The sequence below is a fragment of the Dipodomys spectabilis genome, unplaced genomic scaffold (genome assembly GCF_019054845.1).
Source record: "Dipodomys spectabilis isolate Male_0828 unplaced genomic scaffold, ASM1905484v1 ptg000157l, whole genome shotgun sequence".
Lineage (NCBI taxonomy): Eukaryota > Metazoa > Chordata > Mammalia > Rodentia > Heteromyidae > Dipodomys > Dipodomys spectabilis.
In genome coordinates, this window is record NW_024870834.1 from 8,026,572 (window position 1) to 8,044,758 (window position 18,187).

The 18,187-nt window shown below is 41.1% G+C and overlaps 1 protein-coding gene across 5 annotated transcripts in view; it reads left to right on the plus strand.

Moving 5' to 3' along the window:
• The window catches only part of Foxn3 (forkhead box N3), a 371,707-nt gene that overhangs the window by 13,693 nt on the left and 339,827 nt on the right, over window positions 1-18,187 (plus strand). The gene's annotated exons all lie outside the window — the stretch shown is intronic.

Here is an 18,187-nt window from a genome sequence, read left to right on the forward strand (position 1 = left end):
TCTTAGCTTTTGTGCTGAAGGCTGGTGCTCTACCAGTTGAGCCATAGCTTCACTTCCAGATTTTTGGTGTCAATTGGAGATAAGAATCTCACAGACAGGCTAAGAAGGTGGCTCAGTGGTAGAGTTCTGGCCTTGCATGCCTGAGGCCCTGAGTTCGATGGCTCAGCACCACATAAGCAAAAAGAAAAAAGCTGGAAGTGGTGCTGTGGCTCAAGTGGTAGAGCGCTAGCCTTGAGCTGAAGAGCTGAGAGACAGCGCCCAAGCCCAGAGTTCAGGCCCCACGACCAGACCCAAAAACATTTTAAGGAAAAAAAAAAAGAATCTCACAGACTACGATACTCAGATCTCAGCCTCCTGAGTAGCTAGGATAATACATAAGAGCCACCAGCACCTAGCTTCTAAAAATTTATTTTTCTATTTGATGTCTTTTTTTCTAATTCAGTGTTCAATCGAAACTCACAAAGACTTCAGATTTATACATTATCTTGTTCTGCTAAGTGTTGCTCATGGTGCTTTGCTTTGTTGTGTGTATCTGTGTGCTTGTGTGTGTTGTTTTGCTTTGTTTTATTTTACTGTCACTTTGTGATGGAGACTCTAGTAGGATTCTTTGAGGTTTTCATTGAAGGTGGATTTCTCTAGAAATAGCACTTGTTTTTGCCAGGTCCTTGAAATTATTACCAACCAGCAAAGCTAACACTTAAAATTCTTAACTTGAGGAGTTTTGGGGGTAACAGTGATCAAAATCTATCCTCCAAACCCATGTGAGGGCTGCCTTGTGGCTACAGGTTTTTATTAAAAACCTTCCCTCTTCTGCTTAGCACTCATTTTGAGACAGGACATGTTGGTAAAGACTTGGAGTCCCTTCTTTCGCTGAGTACCTTTTATTACACTCTGTTTCTTGGTAGGCCTTTGGTTTGTGTTATTTGTCTGCTATGCCTACATAGTAAAAAGAGAAGCTCAAAAGTTCTACCACTTGAGCCACATCTGGCTTTTTTGGTAGTTAATTGAAATGAGACTCTTACTGGCTTCCTTGTGGGAACTGTCTTCTAACTGTAATCCTCAGATCTCAGCCTCCTGAGTAGCTAAGATTATACGAGTGAACCAGTCACCAGCGCCTGGCCAAAATATCACTTCCTTCCACATTCATCCTCATGTTAAGCTCTCAATTATATTCATTAATACTGCCTGCATCAACAAATGCAAAATAGTGCAATGAATGAAAACAATGTAAGTTTCTTACCTATTGAAAATGGGTGATCTGGTTTGTGGAGATGCTTCTCTGTCATAGGTTGATTTAGAGTACCAAGCACTTCCCATTTTAGTGGTTTGGCATTTTTCAACCCAACAGTTCTTATGGTCACAGGCTTCTTAGGATACACCAGTGGAGAGGGGAAAGAACATGGTGACTCCTGAGTGACTAGTTTTTATTGGTCAGACCAAGCTGGGGCCTGTTTCACTTCCTGTCCCATTGCTTTAGATAGTTCTTGGTAAGATGGCCACATCTCTGTGCCAAGAGGGTTGCTGGGAAATGCAGTCTAGATGCGTCCCAGGAAGAGGCAGATACTGGTTTGATAAGTAGCCAGCTTCTGCCATGTAGTTTCTTTCCAAAACTTCAGCCCACTTTATCTCTCACTTTTCTGAGCTTCCATTCCACTCAGCATCAGCACTATCAAGCTTAGAATTTAATTATCCAGACTTATTTCATGCTTATAAAGTCTAAATCACCAATTATACGATATATCCCTTGAAAGTGATTTTGGTGCTGGGTTTTTTAAAATATTCCCTACCCCTCAGTTCGGTATACACAGTATACACTTAGAAAAACAAGTCTCTGTCCAGATGTGGTGGATCCTGCCTGTAATCTCAGCCCTAAGGATGATCTCAATTATTATTCTTAATTTTGCATTTTAAGTAGCAATCTGTGCATTTCATTTCACAGTTACTGAGTTTTTGAATCTGTTTTAAACAACAGCATGTAGTAATTTTGAATCTGCTGGGATTATCTCAATTTTGAAGCCAGGTAAGACCTTAACCCCACCTGTACAAATAAACATACCACAACACAAAACAAAAAAGCACCAAAACCTCTGAATGAAGACATATTATTTTGTTTAGGAAATGCCCGCTAGTGTATTTAGGAGTTCGGCAGCATGATTTCCAAGGGATGCACTGTCTGATTCCCTCAACTTTTCTTGAGATTTGATGGGTGATTTCTTCTCAGTGTTGGAGTGAGTCCTTCCTCGTGCCTTTGGATTGGTCTGAGAACTCGTTCCGTTCCTTCAGCCAGGCTGTATCTGTTGCATGCTGATCCTGGTATTGTTGAGGATCTGGGCACAGGATAAAAAAGCAGTACAGATAAGACCCTGGCCTCGAGATGATGAAATGAGGGAGTGTGGACAAGCTGCTTTGAGTGGGGAAAGACATTTCCAGTTGACATTGACTGATAGAGTGGTGGTGAGGCCCCAAGCCATTAGGATGACATAAGGAAAAAAGCTAAGTGCTATCTCAAGTCCTTTAGTAGAAACCCCAGTGCCTTAATTTGGTTCGGGGAGGTTTGCATAAGGAGCCCCTGTTCCACAGACCAACAAGCAGAGGAGCTTGGCTCCTAAGTATTCCCCAGGGCTAACAGAAAATTGCAGCTGAACTGGATCCTAGGTTATTGCCCTCAATATTACCCTGTACTTGACTTGAACTCATTATTTTGTTGCTAGGTTCAATGTTTCCAATACCTCATTTTTATTTTCTGTTGCTTAGTAAATGACAGTGACATATGGGCCTAAGTTAAATGGTTGAAATCATAGTTTGTTTTGTTTTTTTACTGAGGACTTTTCTTTCTCAACAGCAGTGTACCAGGGATGGGAAATTACCCTGACACCTTTGTAACTCTAATCTATTATCCACCTGCTACGATATAAACACAATCCATGTGGCAAATTACTTTAGGTGCCAATAAAGCCTGTGTTTTGGAAAAATGTTGGACTCTGTGTATCCCAAACATTGTTTTGAATCAAGCCATCTGAAATATGCAGATTAAGAATTGGAAGTGATATCCTGAATAGCATCGTCAAAATTCCAGGAAGGGACAGAGTGTAAAATACAAGACGTTGAGGGGTGGGTAGTCACACGTCAGCCCTGTTTCCTTTGATTGAGCAAATTCTTGGGCCTAGTTCAGGCCTTGAGCCACCCAGAGGAGTTGACTTGAGAAGTTGGCCGAAGAGGCAGCTCTAGCTCTCAAAAGCTAAGACAGCAACTCACTTGCCATGTGTTTTTGTTCATTTGTTTGTTCGTTTCATGGGATAGGTGACAGGATTTTGAACAGAGAGCAAAACGTAACATTTTAAAACAGAAGAGAAAGGAGCACTGAACTTGTACATTGTATATAATGTCTCCTCAGGAATTACCTAAAACTACTCTAACATATTTTTATGAAAAAAATGAAAAGCCTTTGTCTTCATTGCTAAAGTTTCCCAAACTATATTAAGGTACCAAATTTCAGCTCAGGACATGGATGAGATATATGGCCCAGGAACTGGCAAGCTGTTTTTTTTTTTTTTTTTTTTTTTATTCTTTTGTTCATTTATTTCTTTATGTTGCATTCTGATTGTCCCTGTTCCTCATTCTACCTTTTTTTTTTTTTTTTTTTTTATTGTAAAGCTACTATACAGAGGGTCACAGTTACATGAGTGAGGTTATGAGTACACTTCCTCTTGAACATTGTTACCCCCTCCATTGTTTTCCCCCTACCATCCCCTCCCTCCCTCCCTTCCCGAGGTTCTTTTTTTTTTTTTTTTTTTTTTGATTGTGATTAAATGATTACATAATTTCAAAGTCACAAGTTCATTCTAACTTCCCTGGAGCAAATTGTCTACCACAGTCTGTAATATATAACAGTGTTCACATGTTATATACCATATTTGTGATCAGCAGCATGAGGATATTTAGTAGTGGTTCAACCAGATGAGCGGGAGTTCTTTGTTTCTTAAGTCCTGTTAGTTTTGTCGTATCACTAACCTTTTGGATTTAGCATCCACTTATGAGGGAGACCATGTACCGTTTGTCTCTTCGTTCTTGGCTTACCTCGCTCAACATGATTCCTTCTAGCTCCATCCATTTCCCTGCAAATGCCATTATTTTGTCATTTCTAATGGCTGCATAATATTCCATTGTGTATAGATACCACAATTTTTGGATCCATTCATCTGTGGTGGGGCACCTAGGTTGTTTCCATATCCTAGCTATTGCGAACAGTGCTGCAATAAACATGGAGGTGCACGTGTCCTTGTATATTGGTTCCTGTTGTTCAGGGTAGATGCCTAGAAGTGGTATGACTGGGTCGTAAGGGAGGTCAATCTTTAGCTTTCTAAGGACCCTCCAGACTGCTTTCCAAAGTGGTTGTATAAGTGTACATTCCCACCAGCAGTGTAATAGGGTTCCTCTTTCTCCACATCCCCTCCAGCATTTGTCGTTGGCTGATTTGTGGATGTGGGACATTCTGACTGGGGTAAGGTGGTATCTCAGGGTTGTCTTTATTTGCATTTCCTTCACCACCAGGGATGATGAACATTTCCTCATGTGTTTCTTTGCCATTTTTATTTCTTCATTTGAGAAGTCCCTCTTTAGTTCCCTTGCCCATTTAGTAATTGGTTTGTTAGGTTTGGGAGGGATTAGTTTCTTGAGTTCCCTGTATATACAGGATGTTAACCCCTTGTCTGATATATTGCTGGTAAATATTTTTTCCCAATTAGTTGGTTGTCTTTCTAGCTTAGTTGCGATAGATTTAGCTGTGCAGAAGCTTTTTATTTTAAGGTAGTCCCATTTGTCGAGTCTCTCTCCAACTTGTTGTGACCCTGGGACTCTGTTCAGGAAGTTCCTTCCTGTGCCTATTAGTTCAAGTGTCTCTCCTACTCTGTCCTGCAGTAGTTTCAGAGATTCAGGTTTAATGTTAAGGTCTTTAATCCATTTTGAGTTGATGTTGGTGCATGGTGATAGGCTGGGGTCCACTTTTAGTTTTCTGCATGTGGCTGCCCAGTTTTCCCAGCACCAGCGGTTGAAGAGGCTGTGTTTCTTCCATTGTATGTCTTTGGCTCCTTTGTCGAATATCAGCTGGCTGTAGGCCTGTGGATTTATATCTGGATCTTCTATTCTGTTCCATTGGTCTTCGGGTCTGTTTTTGTGCCAGTACCATGCTGTCTTTGTGATTATAGCTCTGTAGTAGAGTTTGAAGTTCGGCATGGATAGCCCTCCCATATTGTCTTTATCCCCTAGAATTGTTTTGGCTATTCTAGGTCTTTTGTTGTTCCATATAAATTTTTGGACTGTTTTCTGTATTTCAGTGATGTACGTCATTGGGATTTTAATAGGAATTGCATTGAATTTGTATATTAATTTTGGAAGTATCACCATCTTTACTATATTAAGTCGGCCTATCCAGGAGCATGGGAGGTCTTTCCATTTCCTAGTGTCTTCTGCAATTTCTTTCTTTAACTTTTTATAGTTCTCATTAAATAGTTCTTTTACATCTTTGGTTAGGTTAATTCCTAAATATTTTATTTTTTGGGAGGTTATTGTGAATGGGGTTGCTCCCTTTATTTCCCTCTCTTCCTGTGCGTTATCAGTGTATAGGAAGGCAACTGATTTTTGTGGGTTTATTTTGTATCCTGCTATTTTGCCGAAGTGACTTATGATTTCTAAAAGTTTGGGGATGGAGTTTTTGGGATCGTGGAGGTATAGTATCATGTCGTCTGCAAAAAGGGATAGTTTCACTTCTTCTTTCCCTATGCGGATCCCTTTAATGTCTTTTTCTTGCCTTATTGCCCTGGCTAAGGGTTCTAGGACTATGTTGAAGAGGAGTGGAGACAGTGGACATCCTTGCCTTGTTCCTGTTTTTAGGAGGATTGGTTGTAGCTTTTCCCCATTAAGTATAATATTGGCTATTGGTCTGTCATAAATGGCTTTTATTGTTTTTAGAAATGTTCCTTCTATTCCTATTTTCTCCAGAGCTTTTAGCATGAATGAATGTTGAATTTTATCAAAGGCCTTTTCTGCATCTGTGGCGATAATCATGTGATTCTTGACCTTGGCTCTGTTGATATGCTGGATTACATTTATTGACTTACGTATGTTAAACCATCCCTGTGTCTCTGGGATGAAGCCTACCTGATCATAGTGTATTATTTTTTTTATGTGTTTCTGGATTCTGTTAGCTAGAATCTTGTTAAGGATCTTTGCATCTGTGTTCATCAAGGAGATTGGCCTGTAATTCTCCTTTTTGGTTGGGTCTTTGCCTGGTTTGGGGATGAGTGTGATATTGGCTTCGTAGAATGAGTTTGGGATAGCTCCCTCCTTCTCTGTTTCTCTGAAGAGCTTGAGGAGTATGGGTATTAGTTCTTCTTTAAAGGTCTTATAGAATTCTGCTGTGAATCCATCTGGTCCTGGGCTTTTTTTTGTTGGAAGACTTTTGATAGCTTCCTGTATCTCATTATAGGATATTGGCTTATTTAATTGGTTAACTTCTTCTTTGCTCAGTTTGGGTAACTTGTATTTCTCTAAAAATGCATCCATTTCCGCCAGATTTTCTTCCTTTAGAGAGTATAGCTTTTGAAAGTAGTCTGTTAGAATTGTTTGGATATCTTGGGTACGTGTTGTGATGTTTCCCGTGGCATCCCTAATCCTATTAATATGGGTTTCCTCTCTTCTTTTTTTAATTAATCTTGCCAACGGGCCATCAATTTTGTTTATTTTTTCAAAGAACCAGCTTTTTGTTTGGTTTATTTTGGTTATGGTTTTCTGATTTTCTAATTGGTTAATCTCTGCTCTCAATTTGGTTATCTGGCTTCGTCTAGTAGCTTTAGGTCCCATTTTTTCTTGTTTTTCTAGCTGTTTTAGTTGCAACATGAGATTATTTACTTGGTCTGTCTCCATTCTCTTGATGTGGGCACTGAGGGCAATAAATTTGCCCCTCAGGACTGCTTTTGCTGTGTCCCACAAGTTTCTTTGTGAGGTGTTTTCATTTTCATTGAGTTCTAGGAAATGCTTTATTTCTTCTCTGATCTCTTCTGTTACCCAGGCCTTGTTAAGGAGTGTGCTGTTCAATTTCCATGTATTAGAGAAATTTCTGCGGTATGCTTTGTTATTGAGAGCTAGCTTGATTCCACTGTGGTCAGATAGGATACAGGGGATTATGTCGATCCCTTTGTATTTGCTTAAGTTCCTTGAATGAACTATGATATGGTCTATTTTGGAGAAAGTTCCATGAGCTGCTGAGAAGAATGTGTACTGTGTTGTTTTAGGGTGAAATACTCGGTAGATGTCAGTTAATTCCGCTTGAAGTATGGCCTCACTTAATTCGGTAGCTTCTTTGCCAATCCTCTGGTTGGTAGACCTGTCCTTTGGTGAGAGTGGCGTGTTAAAGTCTCCTAGTATTATCGTATTGGGATCTATTTTATTCTGTAAGTTTGAGAGCATTTGTTTAACATATCTGGGTGCACCGATATTTGGGGCATATAAGTTGATGATGGTTATATCCTCCTCTTGGATTGTTCCCTTTATTAATATGTAATGTCCGTCCTTGTCTTTCTGTACTGATTTTAATGAAAAGTTTATTTTGTCAGATATCAGGATAGCTACACCTGCTTTCTTATTGGGGGAATTTGATTGGTAGATCCTTTTCCACCCCTTCACTCTGAGTTTGTTTGTATGTTTGGCTGAGAGGTGGGTCTCCTGAAGGCAACAGATGGATGGGTCTTGTTTTCTGATCCAGTCCTCAGTTCGTTTTCTTTTAATTGGCGAATTCAGCCCATTTATATTAAGAGAAAGTATAGAGAGATGCATTGTTGTCCCTGCCATTCCGTTTTCCTAAGTTTTTCTTCTTTCCTTTCCTCCTGTGCTTGCTCAGTTAGACTTTGAGTAATGCCTGTTTGGGGCAGGTCCCAGTTCCTGGTTGCTTTCTTCAGGTTGTGTCCCCCCTCTTAGAATTCTTTGTAATGCTGGCTTAATGTTTATGTATTCATTTAGTTTTTCTTTGCTATTAAAAGTTTTCAGTTCTCCATCGAATGTGAATGCTAGCTTTGCCGGGTATATCAGTCTGGGTTGGCAGTTATTGGCTCTCAGGGCTCGTATGGTGCTTTCCCAGGCTTTTCTTGCATTCATTGTTTGTGTGGAGAGATCTGCAGTGATTCTAATTTTTTTCCCGTTGTAGTATAGCTCCTTCTTCATTTTTGCTGCATGCAGGATTGTTTCCTTATTATTCAGATCCATCATTGTTACTATTATGTGCCTAGAAGTGTTTCTCCTGGGATCTTGCTTGTTGGGTGTTCGATAAGCTTTTGTGATGTAGTTAAGATGGTCGTTTTTGAGGTGGGGAAAATTTTCATTGACTATCTTGTTAAATAGGTGTTGCATTCCCTTGCTCTGGAATTCCTCACCTTCGTCCACTCCGATTATGCGAAGGTTAAATTTTTTAGCATTATCTGCTTGCTCTTGAATTTCCCTTTGGTTTAATTTGAGTGATTTTTCCATATCTGTCACTTTTTGGTCCAGTTGGTGTATTCTGTCTTCTGTATCTGACACTCTACCTTCCATTTCATTCACTCTGTTGACCGTGGCTTCTATTGTGGTTTGCATGATGGAAATGGATCCCTTTATGGATTCAATGTTGGTTCTCAGAGTACTGATCTCACCTCTCAATGAGGTGATATCAGTATGCATTACCTCTAATTTGGCGTTTATCTCACTTCTTACTGAGGTTTGTGCAGCTTCTATTTTTGCATCCAATTTTTGTTTGATATCCTGTATATCTTTTGATAGTTCATCCTTGTGCTCTTTCAATTTCTGATCCATTTCTCGCTTTATTTCTTGAGTCATTGCCTCCAGCAACCCTTGGATGTAGTTTTTGTCTTCCATTCCTGCTTTGCTCCCACTGGGGCTCTCCCCTGCGTGGCTGCTGGCTTTTGAGGTGAGCTTGCTGTCCTGGGTAGTGGTAAACCTTGTGATTTTTCTCTGTGATTTTCGCATGGGGGTTCAGGAGACTGCTCTTCAATCTTGTTTTGGTGTGTCTGTCTTTGCTTGGTTGCTGATTCTCTATTGGTAGAGAGAGTCTGTGTCTGATCTGGATTCTGTTGGGAGCCTATTTCCAGCTGCTATTCACTTAGGATTCTCAGCTCTCTGCTGTAGCAATTCCCGCCTTTGGAAGGGTTGAGCAGCCTAGACTGCTTGTGTTTGCTCCTGCGGGTGCTCTTGGGAAGATCAGATGCTCTGGATGCACTCTCCCAAATACTGGAGTCTGCTATGGGCTCCTGATGTGTTTTTGTTTGTTTTGGGCTGGTTGTGGGCTTGAACTCTAGGTTTGGGTGCTGTCCCTCAGCTCTTCAGCTCAGGGCTGGCACCCTACCATTTGAGCCACAGCCCCACTTCTGACCCTTTTTGCTTTGTTCAGGCGCCGGTCCCCTGGCCTGGTTCCGGCCCCAGCCTGGAGCGCGCTCGTTAGGCCTGTGCTAATGTGTATACCACCTTGGTTATGCAGCCTGGAGGACACAGTTCAAATTTCTTCTACTGTTGGTAGTCTTGACCCAGGGGCACTGTTCCTGGCTTGAGCATTTAAGCTCCCTTCCCGGGGCGCTCTTGCTCTGGCCTGGCCAGCAGAGTGTGCTCCACCGGCTGGTGGGGCTCTCGAACAGTTCCCAGTTTTAGTGGGTCCTGTGGTCCGGGTGTTGGGGTAGGGAGTCTAGGTCAGGGTCTGGGGATTCCCTCCAGCTCTGGTCTCCCTTGATGGATTCCCTGTCCCCTGATGGGTACTCACCCTGTAGGTCGTCAGTTGTTGTTGCAGTCCGTCAGTTGTTGTTGCAGTCCGAGTTCAGTTGGGGTGGTTGCGGGCTGGGTTGGGCGGCCCCCCGCCGGGTCGTTGCGATCGCGACAGGTCCCTTTGTGGCGCTGCTGGTGCCGGGCGGCTTTGGCGGGATGGAGCCTCTCCGCTCCGGTGGAGAGTGATGGGTGGGGTGGGATCCTCCTGGAGACTCCCGGCTGGTAGGTTTCTCTGTTCCTGGCGATCCGCTGTTCTGCAATCCGGTACCTGGTGATCTGCAAGCAGCCCCCTGTGTCTCTGTGGCTCCGGCAGCCCCTGCCGGGCCGGCTGGCCGGCGGCTTGGCGCACTGCCGCGCGGCCAGTAAAGGTTGGGGGAGGGGTCTTCGCTCTTCTCTGTTCTGAAATTCTTCTTTTCCTCTCTTTCTTTTTTTGTTATTTTCCACCTCTGGTTTTTCTCTGAGTGTTCGTCTTTTTGTTGTTGTCGGTCTCTTGGGGAGATTAAAGGTTGGAACTCGAACTCTCTTTTTGGTTGGAGAGAGCTGTGGCGTTTCCCTACTGCCCCGTCGCCATCTTGAGAACTCCTCTCCGCAAGCTGTTTTAATAGCAGTTTCTCCTCCTGATGCTGTGAACTGCTGAGTAGTCTCTTCTACAGTGACTATGTATTTATTTCTATCTTTAGTGCTAAGTAGTCAATACAAAGGACACAATATTATATTCTTCATATAGCCAATGTGATTTTTGTTTTTTGTCAGTCACGGGGCTTGAACTCTGGGCCTGGACACTGTCCTTGAACTCTAGGCCTGGGCGCTGTCCCTCAGCTCCTCAGCCCAAGGCTAGCCTAGCTCTACCACCTGAGGTACAACAACACTTCTGGTTTCCTGGTGGTATATTGGAGATAAGAGTTTCATGGCCTTTCCTGCCTAGGCTGGCTTTGAACTGAGAACCTCAGATCTCAGCCTCCCGAGTAGCTAGGATTACAGGCGTGAGCCACTGGTGCTCTGATGTGATTTTTTTTTGGGGGGGTCTGGTCATGGGGCCTGAACTCTGGGCCTGGGCGCTGTCCTTCAGCTCTTCAGCTCAAGGCTAGCGCTCTACCACTTGAGCCACAGTACCACTTTGGCTTTTTTTCCTGCTTATGTGGTGCTGAGGAATCGAACCCAGGGCCTCATGCATGCAAGGCAAGTGCTCTACCACTGAGCCACCTTCCCAGCCCCTCTGATGTGATTTTTAAATTACATTTTTTAAAGAAAAGTTATGTAGGGGCTGGGAAGGTGGCTCAGTGGTAGAGGCCTCATGCCTTGCATGCATGAGGCCCTGGGTTTGATTCCTCAGTACCACATTAGCATAAAAAAAAATGGAAGTGGCACTGTGGCTCAAGGGGTAGAGCACTAGCCTTGAACTGAAGAGCTGAGGGACAGTGCCCAGGCCCAGAGTTCAGGCTCCATGACTGACAAAAAGAAAAAAAGAAAAGATATGTATTATTATTGGGATAGTTATACAATCTGGCTAAAACAATTTGTTTGTGATAGTTTTGATATATGTCTTTTGTTCCAGTATTTGCCCACCTGGAGTACATCTTTAAGTGTTAGCTAGGTTATGGTCACTTAGCATACAATGGTCATCAATGTGTCTAAGTACGTTTCTCAGATCAACTCCTCTAATGAGAAAAGCAGCTTAAAATTAAAGTGGGAAGGGGGGAAGGAATCAGTTTGGAAGCATTGGTGAACCATTAAGGCAGTGAAGAACTGTAGATCTAAGGTCCAGGATGACAAATTAGTGGTGAAAAGCCCGGAGGGGTGAGCTTAGCTTGTGGGTCTAATGATTATGATTCATATGATGGAATTAACCAATAACTGTGATTAGGATGTCCAAAGGATTTAAAGACTAGATTGAATTTTTTTTTCCTGGAGAAATGAACATCATAAATAGGAATCAAAAGGGCCTCTGAACTGAATGGTTTATTGACTGCGATGCAAATACTTTAATATTGGATTTGGTGAAAGCTTTTATTGCATGATTTCATATATTAGTAAAACCATTGAATGTTAATAATGGGTGAATTACTGGTATGTAGTGGCTGTTTATTTAAAAAAACAGTGGATGGGTTCAATAAAAAGATAGCACTATAGAGAGAATTAGTGAGCTAGAAAATAGGGTAAAAGAAAATACCAGCTATGTAGCACTGGGACTATATAGCAGCTCAATGAGGCCCCTAGATTGAATCCTCAGCATGAAAATAATAATGATTAACAGCAATAATAAATATAGAGAGTCAAAAGAATGGAAAATAAGGATAAGCTTGTGAAAACACAAACTATGGTAGAAAGGCCTAGTATACATGCAACTACAAGTTCAGTAGAAGAGAAAGACAAATGGGAGAAACAATTCAGTGACTGGGAATATCCCAAAACTAACAAATGACACAAAGCCACAGAATGGAAAGGCCCTAGGACACCAATCAGTATGAGTACAAAAATATTTCAACATAATAAAACTTCTGTAGCAAAGCCCGAAAAGCAATTGGAGTTCAAGATGTTCCTTCATCCTTAAAGGGGTCACAGGAAGACTGACGAGGGACTCTTTAACTGAAACAATAGGAACCAGAAGGAAGTGGAATGGAATGCTATCTTCAAACAACACCAAAACAGCCGCTTACCACAAATATTATATCCACCAAAAAGCTGTCTCAAAAAGGAAAAATCAAAAGCATTAAAATTATCTTGAGCTCATCTGTATTAAAGGAAATAGTAAGGATAGTAGACTTTTATACCAATTCAACACTTAGAGGTGCAAAGAACAATGAAGAACAATAGCAATAATAATTAAGTGATTAAACATAAATATATATTGATCTCATGGGGTAACAATTATGTCCTGTGGAATTTAAACGTAGAATAAAATAATCACTAAACAATGAACATAGGTCTCGAAGGAGTTAGTGAAGAGAAAAATATTCCAAGTTTCTTGTCTTAGAAGTGATAAAGAACTAAATAAAGGGCTGGGAAGGTGGCTCAGTGGTAGAGCGCTTGCCTTGCATGCCAGAGGCTTTGGGTTCGATTCCTCAGCACCACATAAGCAAAAAATAAAAACAGTGTGGCTCAAGTGGTAGAGCACTAGCCTTGAGCTGAAGAGCTGAGGGACAGTGCCCAGGCCCAGAGTTCAGGCCCCATGACCGGACCCAAAAAAAAAAAAAAAAAAAAAAAGAACTAAATAAAATACCAGCAATAATGTGGTTCCAGCAATAACTTACTATATCATGATCAAATTGACTCTCTTTCTCCCCCCTCCCCCAAAAAAAAGAAAAAGAAAAATTAGGGCAATAAATCTGAAATTAGTCCATATGATAAATATACTGAAAAAAAGAGCAGAAGAGTATTATGAATAATCTTAGGACAATATGTCTGAAATTTTAGAAGAAATTGACCAAACTTTAAAACTGCTCCTTATCCAGCTATGTCTAAGTGAAATAACAGTCTTGAGTAGATCTATTTCTACTCATACAAATATATAATTAAAAACGTTCCCATAAGGAATACTTCAGGCCCAGATGGTTTTACAGCTGAATTCAACAAATATTTAAAGAAGAAATAACACATATTTTCCACAAACCCTTCCAGAGGATAGAAAAAGTAGGAAGACTCCAACTTGCCTTAAGCCAGAAGAATTTTGATATTAAAAACTTGACCCCCTAAAAAAATTTATAAAGAAGGAAAATTTCAGAATAGTTTTACTCATGAATATAAACTCAAAAAATCCTGAATAAAATACATGCAATGTGAATCCAGCAGTAAGTTACTACGTCATGATCAAGTTGACTGTCTTCCAGAAATGCAAACTTTTAGGGCAACAAATTTGAAAAACAGTCCTTGTAACCCAATATATCAACAGCATAAAGAAGAAAAGGATGTGATCATCTTAATAGATGCAGATAATCTCTGGGATGTAATCCGACATTGCATCCTATTTAAAAAGAAAATTCTCATCAAATTACTAGAAAGGAAGCTGTGTTACTCTTACAAGAGTATTTACAAAAATCTCCTGTGTTGTTAGAAAGTAGGCAACATCATATATTGGATGACATATTAAAACTTTCCTTTGAGAGCAGGAAGGAAGACAAATGTGCATCTCTTCCCACATCTGCATCACTGCCTAGCGGGTCCTGGCCAGTGTGAGGAAGCAAAGAAGAGATATAAAGGCATTGACTGACATTAGAAAGGAATAAACCAAGCACAATTATTGGGACATTAAATTACTCTATATTTAGAAAGTTTAGTTAAATGGTTGACATTAAAAAAATTGATTTTAGGGCACGGGAAGGTGGCTCAGTGGTAGAGGGCTTGCCTTGCATGCCTGAGGCTCTGGCTTTGATTCCTCAGCACCACATAAGCAAAAAGAAAAAAGCCGGAAGTGGCGCTGTGGCTCAAGTGGTAAAGCGCTAGCCTTGAGCTGAAGAGCTGAGGGACAGTGCCCAGGCCCAGAGTTCAAGCCCCACGACGGGACCTCAAAAAAAAAGAAAAGAAAAAGCCAGAAGTGGTGCTGTGGCTCAAGTGGTAGAGTGCTAGCCTTATGCTGAAGAGCTGAGGGACAACACCCAGGCCCAGAGGTCAGGACCCATGACTGACAAAAAAAAAAAAAGAATTTAGCAGAATCACTGGATATAAGGTAAATATATAGCAAGTAAACTGTGAATCACTAATAGCTATACAGTAAGTTTATATTAGAATAAAAGTAATCAAATACCAAGGAATAAGTATAGCAAAAAATGTGAAGATGCTTTGTTAAAAATGTTTAAAACTTATTGAGAGAAATTAAAGACCTGAATAAATGTTGGGATATAGCATATTTGTGAATAAAAGACTTTCTATTAAAAGATGTGAGATGGCTGGGAATGTGGCTTGGTGGTATAGAGTGTTTGCCTAGCATGCATGAAGCCCTGGGTTCTATTCTTCAGTAACACATAAACAGGAAAAGCCGAAGTGGTGCTATGGCTCAAGTGGTAGGGTGCTAGCCTTGAGCAAAAGAAGCTCAAGGACAGTGCCCAAGCCCTGAGTTCAAGCCCCAAGTCTGGCAAACAAACAAACAATCAAAAAGATGTCAGTTCTCTTAATCTGATGTGTAGAGTCAGTGCAACTCGGGCAAAAGCCCTGAGAGTTTTTGCAAAAATTAACAAGTGGATGTTAAGATTTACGTCAAACACAACAGCGAAGAACAAACCAGATATTCTTGAAGACAAATAAAACAGAGCTCCTTGTCTCACCCCATAGCGAGACTTACTGCAATGCTAGAGCAGTTGAGACAGTTGCGTGGGTGCAGGGAGAGACAAACCAGAAAACCAGAACAAAACATGCAGAGTTCTCAACTAGACTTGGCGCACCTGATGTAGTGTCAGTGACAAAGACTCCCCACCGACAGGAGAGTACGTATTTGACTTTTTTTCATAAACAACAGTGAGACAATTAGATACCAATGTAGGAAAACCAGTGGAACTTGACTGTTTTACTCCGAGCCCCATTCTAGGTGAAAACTACATCTAATTGTGAAACACTAAGTAATAAAACATCAAGAAGACAATTTAGCATATTATATTCGTGATTTTGGTAGGAGAAAGAATAACCAGCCTAATAACTAAGTAGCATTATCAAATAGAATTGGACAAAGACAATATTCTGTGTCAGAATATTTTTTGTATGTATACTACTGGTACTGGGGCTTGAAATCAAGGCCTTGTGCTCTCACTTGATTTTTGCTGCTCAAGGCTGGTGCTCTACCATTTGAGCTACCCCTCCACTTCCAGTTTTTTGCTGGTTAATTAGATTTGAATCTCATGGGCTTTCCCACCTCAGCTGACTTTGAACCTTGATCCTCAGATCTCAGCCTCCTGAGCAGCTAGGATTCCAGTTGTGAGCCTCCAGTTGTGAGTAAGGCATTCTATCACTGTGTACAGACTCAGTGAAAAATGTGAATGCAAATGTATTAAAAGGTATGGAGAGAAATATTCAAGTGTATTATTCATAATAGCTCAAACAGGAAACTACCCCATGTCTACCAAGAATATATCATGTGCATGAGCATATACACACACACACACAATTTTTGATATCTTTATATAAATAAAAAAAACGAAATGTCAATAAAAACAAACTATCTCCATGAGCCAGATGGGTCTCATTGACATTAATGTGTGAAAGAATTCCTCCCCCGTGTCTGCTCTATTTCCATAAACCCTGAAAACAGACACAGTGAAGCCATAGTTTTTCCACAGGGATGCATGCTTAGACAGTAAAGATCCAAAGAACTGGTGACTGCCACCTTAAATGCTGGCGTGGATGAAGACAGGACTATGAATTGCAGAGAATGACTGGGCTTCAGCCGAACAGGGCCATGTTCTGGTTTTAGCCTTGGGTGAAAATTACTTGGGTGTTTTGCCACAAATCATTGATCTATGAATTTTTGTTTAGTGTACTTTTCTGTATGCCTATCATGTAATACAACATTTAAACATTAAAAAGTAATATACTGTTAACATTTACTTGCTGATCGATGAAAAATTATCCATTGGTTTTCTATTCTGAGAATTTAGACTTTTTCCTTTCTTTTCCATTGTCATTATGTTTATGTGCTATTCATCAATGGAACCAGTTGTATGCTTTGATTACAAATCCTATCTTATACAACTTTGGGATTTTTCTGGTTAAACTTTGTCCTATTTGATTTGTGTGTGTATGCATACTATGTTTTTCCTTTCTCCCTCCCTTCCACCCTCCCTCCCTCCTTCCCTTCTCTCTTGTTCTCCCTTCCTTCTTCCCTCCCTCCCTCCCTCCCTCCCTCCCTCCCTCCCTCCCTCCCTGCCTCCCTCCCTCCCTCCCTTCCTTCTTTTTCTCCCTCCCAGAGCCCAATCTCTGAAAATAGCTATTAATTTCTTCTTCTTGGTCAGCCAGTAGTTTAGGTGGTATATGATAATGGATTGTCCACCATTTTCCTCTTACTTCAAAGGCAAAGCTCAGTGGATGTAGACTTTCTTTTGCTGCTGTTGAAAACTCGTGTCATTCTGAGTGTTGATCTCTATGTGAAGAGATCTTTTTCCTCTGGCATCTTTCAAATTTTTATTTACTTTTTCCTTTTTTTCCTTGTAACACCCTTGTGTCTTTATAAATAATTCTGCTCTGGATTTAATAAGAATTTGCAATTGGAAGACTCATGCTTCTATTCTCTGAAGGTGCTCATGGGCTTTGTGGTTTTATTTGAATACTTGCTTTCCTTCACTTTATTTCCAAATCATTTACTGGTTTTTCTAAAAAAAAAAAAATTGTCCTTTCTATTTTTTTTTTTTTATTTCTGAGAACTTTTAATATTTTCCTCAAACGTTTCTCTTTACAACATCTTGTTCTTTTTTTTTTTTTTTTTTTTGGTCTGGTCGTGGGGCCTGAACTCTGGGCCTGGGCGCTGTCCCTCAGCTCTTCAGCTCAAGGCTAGCGCTCTACCACTTGAGCCACAGCGCCACTTCCGGCTTTTTTTTTTTTTTTTTGTCGGTCGTGGGGCTTGAACTCTGGGCCTGGGCGCTGTCCCTCAGCTCTTCAGCTCAAGGCGAGCGCTCTACCACTTGAGCTACAGCGCCACTTCCGGTTTTCTGGTGGCTTATTGGAGATAGGAGTCTCACGGTCTCTCCTGCCCGGGCTGGCTTTGAGCCGCGATCCTCAGATCTCAGCCTCCTGAGTAGCTAGGATTACAGGCGTGAGCCACCAGCGCCCTGCTTTTTTTCTTTTTGCTTATGTGGTGCTGAGGAATCGAACCCAGGGCCTCAGGCATGCAAGCAAGGGCTCTACCACTGAGCCACCTTCCCAGCTTGTTCTTTTCTTTTGACAAAATAATGCCTGCTCTTCTGTTCGTGAGTTAGAATCTTTGCTATTTTCTTCTGTTTTCTGTGTTATCTCTGTTTTCTGTGAGTTGCTTGGGTTTTTTTGCTCTACCTTTGTTGTATAACTTTTACAGTGGGGATCTGCCTCAAATTACTGGTAATCTTTGGATATCTTTTCATACTGAAATGTAAGGCTCGGAAGAATTTATTGAAAGCTGTAGACTGGGAGTCTGTCTGTGAAGGTTTTGCTAAGTGGTTTTAACCAATTTGTGAAAACTTTAGCATCTTTCTTCAAGGGAGTTTTCCTTTGGGGACATTCCAGCTCTTTAGGGATGAACGTCTTAGTTTCCTGTGGAGGAATATAGGCCCGGATACCTGTATTTTGAAAGCCAGGGGACATAGGATGAGCTGTTCAGTAAATAGGGTTTAACTTTCACCCTCTGCTTTCAGTCTGGGGCTCCATTCTTGCTCTCTTCTGAATCGTGGTTTCCAAGACTCGAGCTTCTTCTCCCTTCTGCCCCATCATATTTCCT